The 18077-nt window shown below is 45.7% G+C and overlaps 1 long non-coding RNA gene across 2 annotated transcripts in view; it reads left to right on the forward strand.

Annotated features, from left to right (window-relative positions):
- Nucleotides 1–17679, forward strand: part of LOC119973683 — a 78176-nt gene extending 60497 nt beyond the window's left edge. Inside the window, exons 1-3 of one of the 2 annotated variants that reach the window (XR_005462372.1) lie at nucleotides 6691–6737; nucleotides 16562–16902; nucleotides 17584–17679. This is a non-coding gene — a long non-coding RNA (uncharacterized LOC119973683). Of the gene's footprint in view, nucleotides 1–6690; nucleotides 6738–16561; nucleotides 16903–17583 lie in introns of those variants that run through there. The other variant, XR_005462371.1, reaches the window with a different exon arrangement.
- The last annotated feature ends 398 nt before the right edge of the window (nucleotides 17680–18077 follow it).

The raw sequence follows: 18077 nt of genomic DNA on the forward strand, positions 1-18077 counted from the left end.
TATTACGTGTATGCAGCACAATGGTGAAATTATCTTATCAGAGTGACATTACCTTGTTGCAGCAAACAAATTGCAACTCTTCATGAGGATGGGCAGTGCCTCAAATGACCATAGAACAGGACTGGGACAAATGTCTTTCCAGGGAGATATGGTAGTGTTGTTCGGAGGGAGTTAGACTAGGTTGGCGGGGGTGGGGGGGGGGGGGGGGGGGGGGTGGGGTGGGGGGGGGGGGGGGGGGGGGTGGGGGGGGGGGTGGGTACCTGTGGGCAGATTCAGGAAGGACAAATTCAGAACAGGGAGTGGGAGACAGAAAATTAGCGAGTGACTCTGAAAATCAAGGACAGGTTGATACTGGAATTTGGCCATCTTAAAGGGTATTTATTAGCAACGAGCATCACAAACAAAGTCGCTGAGCTGAGGGCACAGATTGATACATGGCAGCTTGGTTTCATCGCTCTGACGAAAACAATTTTCTTACGAAAATTGATCTTACAGGGGCTGGTTTAGCACAGTGGGCTAAACAGCTGGGGTGTCGGAGAATCCCGCCCAGTGTTTTCAGGCAGGATAGAGGGGGGCTTAATGGTCGGGGTGTAGCATTATTGGTTAAAGAATCAATTACAGCAGTGAAGGAGGGATGATTTAATAAATGAGTTATCAAAAGAGGCTTTATGGCTTGAGCTCAGCATTAAAAATGGGGCAACCACACTTCTCGGAATGTAGGATAGACCCCCAAATAGTGAGGTACATACAGAAGAGCAAATATGTAAGCAGATTTCTGAGTGCAAAAACAAGAGGGCAGTAACAATTGGGGACTGCAACTACCCTCATATAATTTGGGAGACAATGGTATAAAGGACACAGCGGCACAAAAATCTTGAACTGTGTTCAAGAGAATCCTTTTAGCCATCACAAAACAAGCCCAACGCGAGGGGGGGGGGGGGGGGGGGGGCAATTCTAGATTTGTGTCTCAGGAACTGACCATTTTGGAGATAGCGACCGCCAGACAGATTTAGCAATATTATCGAAAACAATAAATATAGAATAGGAGTAAAAGTCCTAACTTGGGGAAATACAAATTGTACGGAGCTCAGAGGTGATCTAGCGAAGGTAGACTGGTTACAGCTAATTGAAGGGAAATCAGTGACAGACCAGTGGGAGGCTTTCAGAAGCAAGATTCTACAGGCACAGTGTCGACCTGTCCCCACTGACAAAAAGGGGCAGCGCAGCCAACACGAGAGCCCCCTGGTTATCCAGGAACACAGAGTATGATAAAGCAGAAAGATAAATCTTCTGACAGTCACAAAAAACTTAATGCTGTAGAAAGCCCAGAGGGATATAGAAAGTACAGGGGGGAGGTGTTAGAAAAGGAAATTAGGAAAGCAAAGAGATGATAGGAAAAAATATTGTCAGGTGTAATAAATGAAAACACAAGGACGGTTTTTTTCAATACGTTAAGAGCAAGAGGATAACTGAGGAAAGGACCTACCAGGGATACAAGTTAACTTCTGTGTGGAGCCAGAAGATGTGGACAGGGCTATTAATGAGTACTTTGTCTCTGTCTTTACAAAGGAGAGGGACAATGCAGACCCTCCAGTTAAAGAGCAGGATAGAAATTTGAAATATAAGAAGCATAGTGAGCGAGGCCGTACTGGAGGGACTGGCATCTTTGAACACACAAGAACCCAAGAGATATAAGCAGGAGTAGGCCACTAGGCCCTTCAAAACTTCCCCACCATTTTACACGATCCTGGCTGAGCTATGCGAACCTCAACTCCTTTCCTGTGCTATTTCCCTGCAGCTCTCTATTCCTCGATCTGTCCAATATTTCTCACCTCCACTTTAAAAAACTTTAATGATCCAGCTCCCACCCCACTCCGGGGAAGAGAATTCAAAAGATTCACACCCTTTGCGAGAAGATATTTCTACGCATCTCAGTTCAAATGACCGGCCCTTTATCTTGCAGCTAAGTCTCCTTTATTGAGACATTCCCACTGGTGGAAACATCTCACCATCTACTCTGTCAAGCCCCTCAGGGTCTTATATGTTTGACTAAGGTCACCCCTCACTCTTCCAAACTCCAAGGAATACAGACCCAGACTATTTAGTCTTTCTTAATGGGACAACCCTCTCATCCCAATAATTAGACTGGTCAATCTTGTAAGGGTCCTTCCTGTTGATTTCCTTAATCCCCATTTATTTTATTTTACTAATATCATTTTTGACCCATGCATGTTTAATGTGCATACACCTTTAAGTTGAGCAGAGGAAGCAAGGAACTCAAAGTTGTAAAATAGAATATTGTGCTAGCTTTTCAACAGCAGAACTCAGACTTTCTGGCACCCGAGAGAGATCGGAGGAATTTAGTTCGATTGGTTGGCTGGTGGCCAATGAATTGGCAAAAGGCCGTATTCTGCCTGGCAACAGGCGATGATGGGGTTCGACCCTGGTGGGATGGTTTTCTGCGAACCAAGGAAAGGACAATTGGATCCTGAACTCTCAGAGAAGACTCTGTGAGTGTCTCTCTCTCTTTCGCCAGAAAAGCTGCATAGCTGCTGTATTTCTGAACCTACAGAAAACCTGGATGAATCCACAGTGAAAACCATTACAGAGTGCAGGCAGATACCTGAAACTGAAATCCTAGACTAAAGGAAGGTGTGCTGGAAGACAACCATTGAAACAAAAACTCTTATCCTTTTATTTACATCATTATTTTTACACTCTTCCTTCCCCCTCTGTGTTTGTTTGTCTGTCGTGTGTGTGTGCATGTGTGTGTGTGTGCATGTGTGTGTGTATGTGTACATATGTGTGTGTGTAGAGAGTGGAGGTGAGTTAAAGGGGGGGGGGGGAGGAGGTTAGAAATTAGATAATAGATAGCCAGTTGTATATGCAGCACATTTAATTATAGTTCTTGCCATTAATAATCTTAGTTGAGTTTAAATTTACAAACCTGGTGACTGTAATTATTCAACAGCTAAGGGTCAAAGACTTTGGGTGTTCTCAGAATTATTTGGTAATTTCAATTATGTTGCGAATCAGTGTCAAGTGGGGCAGGAATTGACCATGCACTAGTCTGGGGGTCGTAACGATTTCCTTTGGACGGTCTCCAATGTTACTATATCCTTTTTTAGATAAAGGGATCAAAACTGTACGCAATATTCCAGGTGAGGCCTCACCGATGCCCTGTACATTTGCAACAAAACTTCCCTATTTTTAAAATTCAACCCGTTTGAAATAAAGACCAAAATGTTGTTTACCCTCTTAATTACTTGTTGGACCTGCTTGCTAGCTTTTTGTGATTTATGCATGAGAACACGTAAACCCCTCTGTACTTACTCACCTGCAGTATCGCTCCATTTAGAAAGTTACATTTTTGTACTCTGAGAAGGACCCATTTATTCCAACTCTCTTTTTTCCATGTGACAGCCAGTTTTCAATTCATGCTATGACATTTCGTTCAATTCCATGGGCTTTTACTTTACGCACCAGCCTCTTATGCAACACCTTGCCAAATGCCTTCTGGAAATCTAAATACATGACATCTACAGGTTACCCTCTATCCATTCTCCCTCTTACATCCTCAAAGAATTCAAGCAAATTTGTCAAACATGATTTATCATTCATAAAACCATGTTGACTAGATTTGATTGTATTCAGCTTTCCTAAATGGTTAGCTATTTCCTCTTTGATTATTGACTGCAGCAGAATGCCAATAATAGATGTTAAACTAACTGAGCTATAGTTTCCTGCCTGTATTTCTCCTGCTTTGAACAGGGGTGTCACATTAGCTGTTTTCAAATCTTCTGTTTCCCTGCTGGAATTCAGCAGGTTATGAAAAACTTCCAGCAATGGGTCCATTACCTCTGCAGCCATTTCCATTAGTTCATCGAGTCCTGTTGACTTGTCGACCTTTAGCCCCATGAGTTTCTCGAATACTCTATCCCTTGTGATTGGGATTTTTGAAAGTTCTGCCATGTTATTTGAAATCAGCCCATCTGATGTCTTCGGGATGTTTGCAATGTCTTCGACGTTGAAGACTGTCGCAAAAAATGTATTTAGCATATCTGCCATTTCTTTGTCAGAAATTCACCAGCCTCTTTCAGTAGACGACCCACATTTACCTTCGCTGGCCACTTCCTATTAATAAATCGATAGCAACTCTTACTGTTTGTTTTTACTGTTTGTTTTTGTGCAGGTTTTCTCTCAAAATTCATTTTCTCCCTTTTAGTCTTCTGCTGTTGGATAAACTTCCCAATCCTATTCATTTTTACTGGTTCCTTCAGGAAATTTTATATCCCATAGATTTACTCAGTCTTTGCAGCCTACCAACCTATCTACATTTCACTCATGTTACAGTGCTTCAGTTCCGCCATCTGTCATTGTTTAATATCCCTCCAACCACTCTTTGAATTGCCTCTAATGTCTTTGTGTTTTACCCACTCGATCCTGGATGTCAGATCAAGTCTGCATGTCCCAGGTACGGCTTGTTTGAGACCAAAATATTTCTTGCATGCCAACACTGTGATTTCACTTGCTCATAAAGACCATCTGTCAAGTGTTAATGTGCCACCAGTTTTTACTGCCACGGTATGTTTGGCCAGAACCTCAAAGTAGAGATGAATGATATAGAAATATAATCCGAAAAGCAACAGAGGCATATGGGAAAGAAATTTTTGAAAAAAAGTTACTGCAAAATTCTCACTGAATAAAAGCCAAACGAAAATGCTTGTTCTAGCTCTGACAGGAATGAATTAAAATCAGACAGCTCGATAGTTCCAGTAATAGATTCCTAAACAAAGGGCTCCAAGTTCAAAGACTTTCGGGCACAGTAGCATAGGGGCTATGTTAGTGACCTACTAATCCAAAGGTTCAAATCCCACCACCGTAACTGGTATACTTTAAATTTACTTAATGAAATACAACGTTTTGTTGCTAAAACCCATCTGGTTGACTAATGTCCTTTAGGGAAGAAAATTTGCCAACTTTACTCAGTCTGGCCTATGTGTAACTCCAAGCCCACAGCAATGAGGTTGACTCTTTGCTGAAATAGCCTGACAGGCCATTCAGTTGTACTCACAAAGGCAATTCACCACCTTCGCAAGGGTTATTAGCGATAAGCAGTAAACTAAAACAGAAAATGCTGGACAATCTCAGCTGGTCTGACAGCATTTGTGGAGAGAGAACGGAACTAATGCTTCAAGTCTGGATGGCTCTTTGTCAAAGCAATAAATGTTGGCCTTGTCAACAACATCCAGATCCTGTAAATTAAATAAAACAAGAATTCTTTTCTGATTCCCTGGTGGGGAGAGAGCAATGTCTGTCTTTTGGAGTAAAGCTCCTGCCAATTAATTGTCTCACTAGATTAGTTCCTAGTCCTGCTCTCTGAACTCCAAACTACTGCCTGGGTGCTGGCATTGAGTTCCATTCACCCACCACCCATCACGTGGGTGGCATGGTAGCACAATGGTTAGCACTGTTGTTTCACAGCTCCAGGGTCCCAGGTATGATTTCCGGCTTGGGTCACTGTCTGTGTAGAGTGTGCGCGTTCTCCCCATGTTTGTTCTCACTGGAACAACGGAGGTTGAGGGGTGATCTGATAGAGGTCTACAAAATTATGAGGGGCATAGACAGAGTGGATAGTCAGAGGCTTTTCCCCAGGGTAGAGGGGTCAATTACTAGGGGGCATAGGTTTCAGGTGCGAGGGGCAAGGTTTAGAGTAGATGTATGAGGCAAGTTTTTTTACACAGAGGGTAGTGGGTGCCTGGAACTCGCTGCTGGAGGATGTGGTGGAAGCAGGGACGATAGTGATGTTTAAGGGGCATCTTGACAAATACATGAATAGGATGGGAATAGAGGGATCCGGATCCCGGAAGTGCAGAAGATTTTAGATTAGACGGACAGCATTGGTCGGCGCAGGCTTGGAGGGCCGAAGGGCCTGTTCCTGGTGCTGTACCAGGAGGATTGCTTGAGATTGCGAAGAATGGAGGGATTAGAGGGAATCCCGAAAAGAGCCATGGGGAAAGAATTAAGTTAGCTGTCCGGTAGTATTTTATTTTACGGAGCACCATCGGCCCATGCCAGGAACTGCTGAGAACGTGGAGTTGCTGTGGTCTTTCACGAGGGAAAGTGCGAACCTTCTGAGAGAAAAGGACATGTCCAGTTGTGGCGAATGAGTTGCTGGTTGGCTGTGGCGATGATGGCAGGATTGAGATCTCACAGCTCGCGCTTCAGGGGCTGGTTTAGCACAGTGGGCTAAACAGCTGGCTTGTAATGCAGAACAAGGCCAGCAGCGCGGGTTCAATTCCTGTAGCGGAATCCCTGAACAGGCGCCGGAAGGTGGCGACTAGGGGCTTTTCACAGTAACTTCATTGAAGCCTACTCGTGACAATAAGCGATTATTATTATCATTGCCTGGAGTTAAAAGAAGCTATTTTTTTCCAGCTTTCCTGGAATTGGCTATTATTATATTTTCCCTCCTTTTGTGTGCCTTTCCCAGGAGACAGCAGTACTGGGGAGCATGGAAGGACATGTGAGATTGCCAGTGCTTATTAAGCATTTTCACCATTAACATGTGCATACAGTTTATAAACTTAGTGGCGATAACTTGCGTATTGATGTAACTGTTTCAACGGAACCAGGTATATTGAAATATCATGTTATTTATACAAATATTTTCACTTTCTACATCTTTGTAGGGGGAAAAAAAAACTTGCAGCAGGAATTACAGCTCCCCAGAACAGGTGGGTGTGAGAACAAAAGAACTGGGAGCAGGAGTTGGCCATCTGGCCCCTCGAGCCTGCTCCGCCATTCGATGAGATCATGGCTGATCTTTGTGGACTCAGCTCCACACTTACCCACCCACTCACCGTAACCCTTAATTCCTTGACAGTTCAAAAATCTATCTGTGTTTGCCTTAAAACATTCATTGAGGTAACCTCAACCGCTCACTGGGCAGGGAATTCCACAGATTCACAGCCCTTTGATTGGCCGAAATCTGCTCCACCTTATTTTGAGGCTATGTTGCCTAGTTCGAGTTTCACCCGCCAGTGGAAACAACCTCCCTGCTTCAATCTTATCTATTCCCTACAGAATTTTATGTTTCTATCAGAGCACCCCCCTGTCTTCTACAGGGGATGGAGAAATGTAAAAATGTTTGAGTTTTAGGATGGGAGTATAACCTGGTTCCAATGTGCCAATTTCTGGGTTTGCCAAAGTGTGTTTGGATACCACCCAGATGCTAAATTGCGAGACTCAGGGATTTCCTAATTGGGTGCGAGTGGATATTATTTGTGTAATTAATGTGCTTAGGAGACATTAATGAGATGTTTTTACATTGTTTTTTAGTCAGCTCCAGATTTTCCTTGAGTAAAATGGGTTTACTGGGGCTTGGGGAACTGACAAGGGAAATGGAGAGCAGTCTGGGAAACTGTTCAGGTGAGTATTTAAATGTGTCATTGTCCCATTGGAATCAAACATTACCCATTTCAGCTGTGGCCTCAGTTCCCCCTGGAAGATGTCTGGAAGAGGATGTCGCTTTCTTCAAACTTTGAGGGAGCCAAATTTGCAAGAACGGTATGGGGAGGCCCCTTGAAAGAGGTTGACAGAACATCAGAGGGGCAAGACATCTGCCACCCATAGAGGCGTCGGCTTGCGATGGTGTGATTTGCACATTCACAGGAGAGAGGGCCACGTGTGGAAGAAGACAAAGGGTGGTCGGATGCCAGCTAAGGAGGTTGGCAGTGTGGTAGGTGACAGCGTAGGTTGTGTGCCAATTGAGTAGGGTGGCGGGGAGAACCAGATGAGGAGAACATAGACAAGACAAGTGGAGGAGCAGGATGATGAAGATGGGGAACTCATTATCGGACCAGCCACTTACATTGTTGTCAGGCTTGGCCTTATAGTATGAAGGGACATCCACTATGATAAAAAAGACAATAAAAAGGATCTACTCCTGCCACCAATGCCAACATGGAGATCAGGCCACTTATCCAGCCCGGGTACAATGATTCCCTGGACAAATGTCAGAGAAGTTCCATGCCACATTGGCTGGTAATTCCTTATGTTGGGCTGCAGTTCCGTTTGCAAAAACACATGGCTTCATGTGCATGCTACATATGTGTGTCAATGACACACGCCTTTCTGTCATCAGCTCTTGCCTCTCCATCTCTGCCTGAGAGGAATGGCGGTCTGCCATCCTCTCCAGGGCATCTGTGTGAGCTGTACCATTGGTGCCAGCCCAACTCCAGTCCTCTGCCCCTCCATTGCATTAGCTTCACCTACAAGCAGTGGAAAAACAGACTTGCGCGTGGGTAATAGATGCTGTGTCTGCGATGTGGGCCACTATGAGACATATGTGTCGTGCTGCACCAGGATTGGGATGATTGATAATGGTGGATGAATAAATAGCGCAAAGGCCATGAAGGCTGGACGTTGGTGAATGCTGAATTGGTGCGCGGAGTTACAATGGTTCAGACTGCGGGTTGGTGGGGTGATGCTTAAAGCTCAGGATGCAATTAGATCCCCCATGGAATTTCACCCCCATCCTTGCATGGAAGCCGCCTTCAGCATCACTATCAGCCCGGTCATTTCTGTTTGCAAATGAAATAGATAAACTGCAGGGTGTGAGCCTGGCTGGTAAACTGCATCCAAATCTGTCATTTAATTCCACCACCAACCCTACTGACATTCAGTTGGGAGTTTTGGGCTGCTTGGGGTGGTTAGGCAAGAAGTACGACTGCCATGATCTCCTTCCAAGGTGGCTACGTCACAACATGAAACTAAAACATGGATTTTGGGGTTACTGGTGTGCACCCAGGTGGTCTCCACGGTACACAGGGAACGCCGACCCAACGGCAGCCCCTTGTACCTGTGGGCTCTGATTTCCAGGGCTATCGCCCCAGCCTTGACCCTGAACCTATCCATGTCACAAAGCTTCTAAAGAGTGGATCAAGGTTCCACCCCCCACAAGCTGATCGAACGTCTTGCCCCACAGCCAGGATCTGGTGCGCTGAAGTCTCTCCTGGGTTTGTGGTCATTCCGTGGATTTGGGCTGAAGCAAAGGCAAGCATGGGCCGATTGATTTAACCCAGTTAATTAGTCGTCGCAAGCATAAAGCCTGGGATACAGGGTACTGTGGCATTGTGGTAACGTAACCAGACTGACAATACTGAGGGCTGAGCTCAAATCCCACCACAACAACTGAGGAATTTAAATTCAATTAATTAAATAAAATGCAGAATAAAGGTTGAATAATGGACTGCATTGTTGTATGCACCAATTTTATTCATTAATGTCCTACAGGGAAGGTAATTTACTGTCCTTATTAGTTCTGCCTATATGTGACTTGAGACCAACAGCAATGTGACTCTGAACTACCTTCTGAAAAGGTCGTATTCAAAAAAGAGGCTCGCCCTAACCTTCCCAAGTCCAATTAGAGACGGGCAATTGATGCTGGCCTTAGCCATTGCTGCCCACCTCCTATAAATGAGAAAAACAAATAGAATGAGGGACACGTCCGGGACGGTGGTTAGCTCTGCTGCCTCACGGCGCAAGGGACCCGGGTTTAATTCCGGCCTCGGGTGACTGTCTGTGTGGAGTTTTCACTTTCTCTCCGTGTGTGCGTGGGTTTCCTCTGGGTGCTCCAGTCCAAAGATGTGCAGATATGGTGGGGTTATAGGATTACGTGGATGGGATGGGGGAGTGGGCCAGGTGTGGTACTCTTTCAGAGGGTTGGTGCAGATGGGCCGAATGTCCTCCTTCTGCACTGCAGGGATTCTATGGCTCTATGTTTGCAGTTGCTTGCACTGGTTCAGAGGACTGTCATAGAATTGATGACTATAGGTGGGTTTGAGGGGCCTAATTGTAATTTGTCACCTTTATCTTCATGAATTCATAGAAAGTCAACTCAAGTCTCAGGCATGAAAGTTACAAACTTTAACCCACTGTGCCAGCAGTCATCTAGTGCTCAGAGTTACAGAACGTAAAGCACAAACCCAGGCCATTCAGTCCAGCTGGTCCATGCTGGCCCATGAGCCACATGAACCTCCATGTGTCTCTCTTCAGCTAACACCATGTTGTCCAATGTAAAGAAGCCATTAATAATGGCAGATAGTCGGAGCGTGGACGTACCCTGGAGGGTGCGCTATGGGGGTCCCTTGGACTCCACAACACAAATTGTGTTTCAAATTCCAATTGGCAATTCACCTGCTCCCCGGGATCCTCCAGAAAGTTTCCAATTCTGAGTTAGAGCCAGAGACCTTGGAGGGTTCTAATATACTTACCTAAATAGTTATCCAGGAAATATTAAATCGCTAGCAACCACGTGCAACTATACAACTGACCCCCAACCCATTCCCTGCTGACCCCCATGTCTCCATTCCCTGGCTTTTCTCCTCCCCAAACCTCTGATTCCTCCTCACCCTCCAACTCCCCGGACTCTCCGTCTCCCCTGAACCTCCAACTCCCCCAACCCTCCAACTCCCTCCTGATGCTCCAACTTTCCCGACCCTCTGACTGTCCCACTATCTCTCTGAGCCCCCTGACCCTCCGACTCTCCCACAACCGGCCTAGGCCCTACCTCACTACCATACCCGACCTGTCGCCCATTCGTCCACCATGCTGCCACCCCACCACCCTACTCAGCCCGCACACAACCTACGCTGTCATCCACCTCCTTAGCTGGCATCCCACCACACTGCTAATTACCACCCTACCACAGTACCCAACCTGCCACCCTACCCACTTACCCATCGACCTTGCTCACACCCATTCACCAACATGCTGAAAAATGACTTTAATGTACCAAAGCTTTTCATTGTGTAGACTTACCAAAATACGACGGCTTGTGCCATGATCGAAGGGCATGGCTTGGCATCCCCTGACAAACCTGTGCAGTGAGGAAGGATTTCCTGAACAGGAAGGCTTCCCATTTCGGAAGAGGCCCAGTTTGGAAGACTGGGTCAGAAATATGAGGCTCCACTTTAGTGCAAACTGAAAAGGAGCGGAATGACATCCCGACAGTGATCGCTACTCCTCGTCAGCCCGATATCATAGAAATAAAGTAATGGGAATGAGCTTGACCTTTAACATTTTAGATATTATGGAATCGTGGAAGATAATTGTGGGGGCGAAAGTATTGCTCGCATGGTAGCACAGTGGTTAACGCTGTTGCTTCACAGCTCCAGGGTCCCAGGTTCCCGACTTGGGTCACTGTCTGTGTAGAGTCTGCACATTCTCCCCGTGTCTGCATGGGTTTCCTCCGGGTGCTCCGGTTTCCTCCCACAGTCCAAAGATGTGCAGGTTAGGTGGATTGACCATGATAAATTGCCCCTTAGTGACCGAAAAAGGTTGGGTGGGGTTACTGGGTTACGGGGAGGTGTGGGCTTAGGTAGGGTGCTCTTTCCAAGGGCTCGTGCAGTCTCGATGGGCCGAATGGCCTCCTTCTGCACAGTAAATTCTATAATTCGATGATTCTAGCCTTTTGTATTTTCAAAGTAATTTGTTCATGTAAAATTGCTTTGATTCCTTCTTTGATTTGACATCCATCAGGAACGGTAAATCTTGGGAAATCTCCGCTGTACTGGAAACAGCCTGCTCATGTTTGTATTCATCTTTAAAAAAAAACATTGCACATTTCTTTCCCAACCACTCACCAAAAACCACTGAGTGAAATTTATTCCAAAGGCCAGGATGTGCAAACACGAGATATTGTAGATTTGATTTAGGATGTGTACCTTATAAAATTTAATCTAGGCATACTGACTCAAACTGATGCAATGTTCAAAAGGCATTTGACTTTGGGAACAATAATAAAATGACATTTCGCACAATACAGTAGATCTTTAAAACGTTTAAGTACGTCAGATGTAACCATTTCACCTGGACCTAAACATAGCTAGGCTGGTTGAGTTAATTAATCATTAAACTGATCAGAGTTTGTAATAGATGGAAAATTAAATAATCCGTTGTTACCTTTATTTAACTCCAGTAAAGATAAAGGTAAAGTCGCCATCGTCCCAGATGACCATAGGCTGCTTTTCCCTTTGAGGGGGGAGAGCTGACTGCTGGTGATTTAACCTGAGGGTCACCACACCTCAGGCAAGAGACAAGGGGCGCGATTCTCCGACCCCCACGCCGGATGGGAGAATCGCGGGAGTGCCGGGCGATTCACGCCACGCCGCCCTGGCACCAGTACGCGATTCTCCCACCCCCCCCCCCCCCCCCCCCAAAACGGCATGTCGTGTTTTGCGACAGGTCGCTCAGACAATCGCGGCTCCGGTCGAGCGGCGATTCTCTGGCCCGGATGGGCCGAGCGGCCTACCCAATACGACCGGTTCACCCCAGCGCCAACCACACCTGGTTTCTGCCGGCGTGAACAGCGCGCGACCGCTACGTGTGGGGGGAGTGAGGGAAGATCGAGCACCAGGGGGGTACTCAGGAGGGGTCTGGCCCACGATCGGTGCCCACCGATTGTCGGGCCGGCGTCTCTGAAAGACGCACTCTTTACCCTCTGCCGCCCCGCAAGATCACTCCTCCATGTCTTGCGGGCGGCGGAGGGGAGGACGGCAACCGTCCATGCGCGGGTTGGCGCCGGCCAACCTGCGCATGAGTGGGTGACGTCATTTAGGCGCCGCCGGCCGCGTCATTTACGTGGCGCCGCTTTGACGCGAGAGTCAAGGCCTGGCGCGCGTAATTGATGCAACGCCGCTCCTGGCCCCCTAGGGGTGGGAGAATAGGGGGCGAGGAGCGGCCTCCGATGCCGGAGTGAAACACTCCGATTTTCACTCCGGCGTCGGCACTTTGTCTCCCTTTGGGAGAATCCCGCCCAAGGTTGATGAATAACCTCAGCCAGTATGGGAATTGAACCTGCACTGCTGGTCTTGCTCTGCATCATGAACCAGCTGTCTAGCCAACTGAGCGAAACACAAGACAGGTGTGCTATGGAATTCTCCACTGGATGAGTGCAGCTCCAACAACACTCAAGATGCTTGGCATAATTTTGGACAAAATGAAATTGATCAGCACCCTATCCACCACAAAGGTAAGAGTCCATGGGATCCAAGGAAATTTGGAAAATTGGATCCAGAATTGGCTGAGTGGCAGGAAGCAGAGGGTGATGATCTAGGGGTTTTTCTGACTGGAAGCCTGTGTCCAGTGGGGTCCTGTGGGGATCAGTGTTGGGGCCCTAACTGTTTGATGTTTATATAAATGATTTAGACATGAATGTAGGAGGGTTGATCAGTAAGTTTTAAAATAATATGGTAATTGGTGGGGTAGTAGATATGAAGGAAGATAACCTTAGATTGCAGGAGGATATGAACATAGAACATACAGTGCAGAAAGGGGCTATTCGGCCCATTGAGTCTGCACCGACCCACTTAAGCCCTCACTTCCACCCCATCCCCGTAACCCAATAACCCTCCTAACCTTTTTTGGTCACTAAGGGCAATTTAGCATGGCCACTCACCTAACCTGCACGTCTTTGGACTGTCGGAAGAAACCGGAGCATCCGGAAGAAACCCATGGTCAATGGAAGGGTCCTGGGGGAAATTGATGTACAGAGAGATCTGGGAGTTCAGGTCCATTGTACCCTGAAGGTGGCAACGCAGGTTGATAGAGTGGTCAAGAAGGCATGCAGCATGCTTGCCTTCATCGGACGGGGTATTGAGTACAAGAGTAGGCAGGTCATGTTGCAGTTATATAGGACTTTGGTTAGGCCACATTTGGAATACTGCGTGCAGTTCTGGTCGCCACATTACCAGGAGGATGTGGATGCTTTGGAGAGGGTGCAGAGGAGGTTCACCAGGATGTTGCCTGGTATGGAGGGTGCTCTAGCTATGAAGAAAGGTTGAGTAGATTAGGATTGTTTTCGTTGGAAAGACGGAGGTTGAGGGGGGACCTGATTAAGGTATACAAAATTATGAGAGGTATGGACAGGATGGATAGCAACAAGCATTTTCCAAGAGTGGGGGTGTCAGTTACAAGGGGTCACGATTTCAAGGTGAGAGGGGGAAAGTTTAAGGGAGATGTGCGTGGAAAGTTTTTTACGCAGAGGGTGGTGGGTGCCTGGAACGCTTTACCAGCGGAGGTGTTAGAGGCGGGCACGATAGCATCATTTAAGAGGCATCTAGACAGGTATATAAATGGGCAGCAACAGAGGGAAGTAGACCTTGGAAAATAGGAGACAGGTTTAGATAAAGGATCTGGATCGGCGCAGGCTGGGAGGGCCGAAGGGCCTGTTCCTGTGCTGTAATTTTCTTTGTTATTTGTTCTTTGTTCATGCAGACATGGGGAGAACGTGCAGACTCCGCACAGACAGTGACCCAGCGGGGAATTGAACCTGGGACCCTGGCGCTGTGAAGCCACAGTGCTAACCACTGTACTACCGTGCTGCCAGAATATAGGCGGTCAGATGGTCTGATCAGGTGGCAAATCTAATTCAATCTGGATAAGTGTGAGATGATGCATTTGAGCAGGACAAACACGGCAAGGGAATACATGATAAACGGCAGGACCCTGGGAAGCACCGAGGATCAGAGGGACCTTGCTGTGCATGTATACCGGTGATATAAGGTAGAAGGGCAGGTAGATACAGTGGTGAAGAAGTCAAACGGTATACTTGCCTTTATTGGCCAAGGCATAGAGTTTAAGAGCAGGGAGGTTATGCTGGAACTGTGCAAAACGGTGGTTATGCGATAGCTAGAGTATTGTGTGCATTTCTGGAATCCACATTATAGGAGGGATGTGATAGCACTGGAAAGGGTGGAGAGGAGATTTACCAGGATGTTGCCTAGAATGGAGAGTTTTAGTTATGGAGAGAGATTGGATAGAATGGGGTTGATTTCCTTGGAACAGAGGGACTGAGTGGTCATGATTAAGACATATGAAATTATGAGGGGCATAGATAGAGTAGACAGAAGGAAACTTTTCTTCTTGGTGGAGGGATCAATGACCAGGGGGAAAGGGTTTAAGGTAAGGGGGAGGACGTTTAGAGGGGATGCGAGGAAAAACATTTTCATTCAGAGTGTGGTGGGAGTCTGGAACTCACTGCCTGAAAGGGTGGTGGAGGCAGAGACCCTCATAACATTGAAGCAGCATTTTGATGTGTACTTGTGATACTGGGACAGACAAAGCTACGGGTCAATTGACGGAAAGTGGGATTAGAATAGTCCAGTGTTTCAATTCATCAAGCGATGACATAATTAGCAAAGGCTTTGTGAAGAACCGAAACGAGTTGTGAAGATCAGGAAGATTTGAGTGTGGCTGTTTTAATTGGTTACAACCAGGAAAACGGTGCAGGTGGGGGGGAGGTGGGGAGGGGGGGGGGGGGGGGGGGGGGGTACATTTGACATTGTGTCTCGGACCAATAGGAAATACATCGGATTTGTCATGCATCCAGTTACTATTTAATGACCCCTGGAGCCAGTGTCTGTGTAGCAAAATCAAACACGGTCTGTTGGAGAGATATTGGCAGCAGCCACTGAACCACAAGGCAACACAAACGCGAGGAGGGGAAGGGGGAAAAAAGGATCAATTTTCTGAAAGTATTTGAACAGTAATGGGCAAAATAAATTCCAGTGCGTGTTTACAGTTTGCACCACAACTGAAACAATGTGCAATTGTTAGAAACAAATAAACGAGTATTCACATTGATCCAAATTGACTGCAGTGGTTTAAAGCAGGGTGGAGGAATCAGGATATAAAGCTTTCGGCGCTGATGAGAAATTGAGTCAATAGAGGGTTCGTTACTAGGAAATATCCCATTGATCTGCCAGGCCTGGTTCCCTCTGCCTAGTTTGCTAACCAGTGGCTAATCTTTATCATTCAAAGTGCCAATTCCTGGACTTTAGTTGCGCATACAGCACTGATTACAAAGTGCATATAGAGGGGATCATTATAATGGATGTCCCTAGGGAAACAGTTAAACATTCACTCAAAATGCCACCTCCTACACAAGATAGTTTCAAAAGTACATTTAATTGTGCGGTGTTCAATTTTTCAGGGGCTTCTGCAAATTTCTACCGACCTTTTTTGCACATATCGAGGTAGAAGAACTCTGTGAATAGATCACAGATTCTGAAATGGAAGCTGTCGCTTGAGCAACCGTCGTATTAGACATGGAATAATCTTTCGTTTTCTCTTTTCAACCCAACTGCTTTTCCGCAAGTTGGAATTAACAGGGCTGGTGACAAACTAAATTTGACAATGCAAAAGAAGGTTGCAGGGTATTTTTCAATTACATTCTGCACTTTTATCAGGTTTGTTTGGCTAGTACTTTGTGAGACAGTTGAGGAAGAAAATTTAAAGATACATGCAGAACAAGGCCAATTCATCAGAGGCCCTGCTGTTGCTAAGCAACCCCTTTTTAAGCCCTCATTTTGCATAATTGTGTAATGGCTGTATCTAAATAAGTTGACTTCAGGAAGATAAGGAGCATGTAATGCTTTTTTTATAATGAATCCCATTTACATTGCATAAAAGGGAAACATAATTTCACGAAAACATTGATTTCCAGTTACAAAGAAAATGGATGTTAGTAATTATTTATTTATTAATGTTTTTACAGGATCCATATCGCTGGTACTAAATGGTGTAAATCCCTGCTGGGCCTCAAAAGGGCAAAAGTTAACTTAACCAAAGGTCGGATAGTAGCAGATCTTTGTAATAAGGTGCTTATGCAAAATAAAAGTTGAAGAAGAAAAATATTCAGACATGAATCGAAGGTTTAGATCACTGTAAGATCTTCTTATTTTTCTTCCAAAAATAAGGCACTCAGTCCAGTTGAAGAGGTGTCCAAAACACTCTTTATTTTTCAAGAACGTACTTAATACATGATATGGAGATGCCGGCGTTGGACTGGGATGAGCACAATAAGAAATCTTACGACACCAGGTTAAAGTCCAAAAGGTTTGTTTGGAATCACTAGCTTTCGGAGCACTGCTCCTTCCTCAGGTGACTCAGTATTTTTTTAAGAATAATTTTATTCTCCAATAGAGGTTTAGTTGATTTCCTAAGGACCCCTTAAATAATTAGTAAATTCAATAAGTGGCGCAATGGATAACGTGTCTGACTATGAATCAGGAGATTCCAGGTTCGACTCCTGGTTCCTAGATTCGACATCCTCTTTAGTTTAAGGGGCTGGTTTAGCTCACCAGGCTAAATCGCTGGCTTTTAAAGCAGACCAAGCAGGCCAGCAGCACGGTTCGATTCCCGTACCAGCCTCCCCGGACAGGCGCCGGAATGTGGCGACTAGGGGCTTTTCACAGTAACTTCATTGAAGCCTACTCGTGACAATAAGCGATTTTCATTTTCATAAGCACTAAATGTTGGATTTTGGTCTAATAATTGAGGAGAAGGGCCGGATGGGGACAAGATGAACATTGTACTGAGTACCTGTACAACAGGATGAATCGTGAGCTGAAACAACTGTATTTTCACCATAGAAGAAGGTCCTTCAACTCATTGCATTGACTGAATGCGAATTATCTTTCCTCACCCTCAGAGGTATATTTTTCTGAATGAAAAGACAGTTCTTGCCATTATAAATTAATGACTGTTCAGTGAAATAAGTTCTCTTTGACTTAACAGTGACTAACTTGGATCCATCTATCATTTGAGAATGATACAATCACGGCCATCCTATAGTGAAGCTAGAGCAGCAGAAAGAATGGACAATTTGCCCCGTCAATTCCGTCACTTGCACTATCACCAATTCTACCCAGACCGTTAGATTTCCGATAGAAAATTTCTTCCCCCTTTGCGATTCACAGGCAAATCAGTTAAAAGTCATAGACTCTATGTGTAGTCATAGAGTCATCCAGTTCAAGATGGAGTTGATAGAGGCACGGTCTATTGATATTGACTGAAACATGATTTCAGATGACTACACATGATTAAAAAAATCACAAGTGGATGAATTGGGAGCATCAGTAGATTGATTCAGTATGCCTGCCTCTGAGCAAGGAGGTTGTGAGTTCAGGTTCCATTCCAAGGGTTGAGCACCAAACTCGATGCTGACACTCCAGTGCACTGCTGAGAGTGTCCACCACTGTCAAGGGTGCTGCCTTTTGGATAGGTTGTTA

Source organism: Scyliorhinus canicula, chromosome 11, assembly GCF_902713615.1.
Source record: "Scyliorhinus canicula chromosome 11, sScyCan1.1, whole genome shotgun sequence".
NCBI classification, from domain to species: Eukaryota; Metazoa; Chordata; class Chondrichthyes; order Carcharhiniformes; family Scyliorhinidae; genus Scyliorhinus; species Scyliorhinus canicula.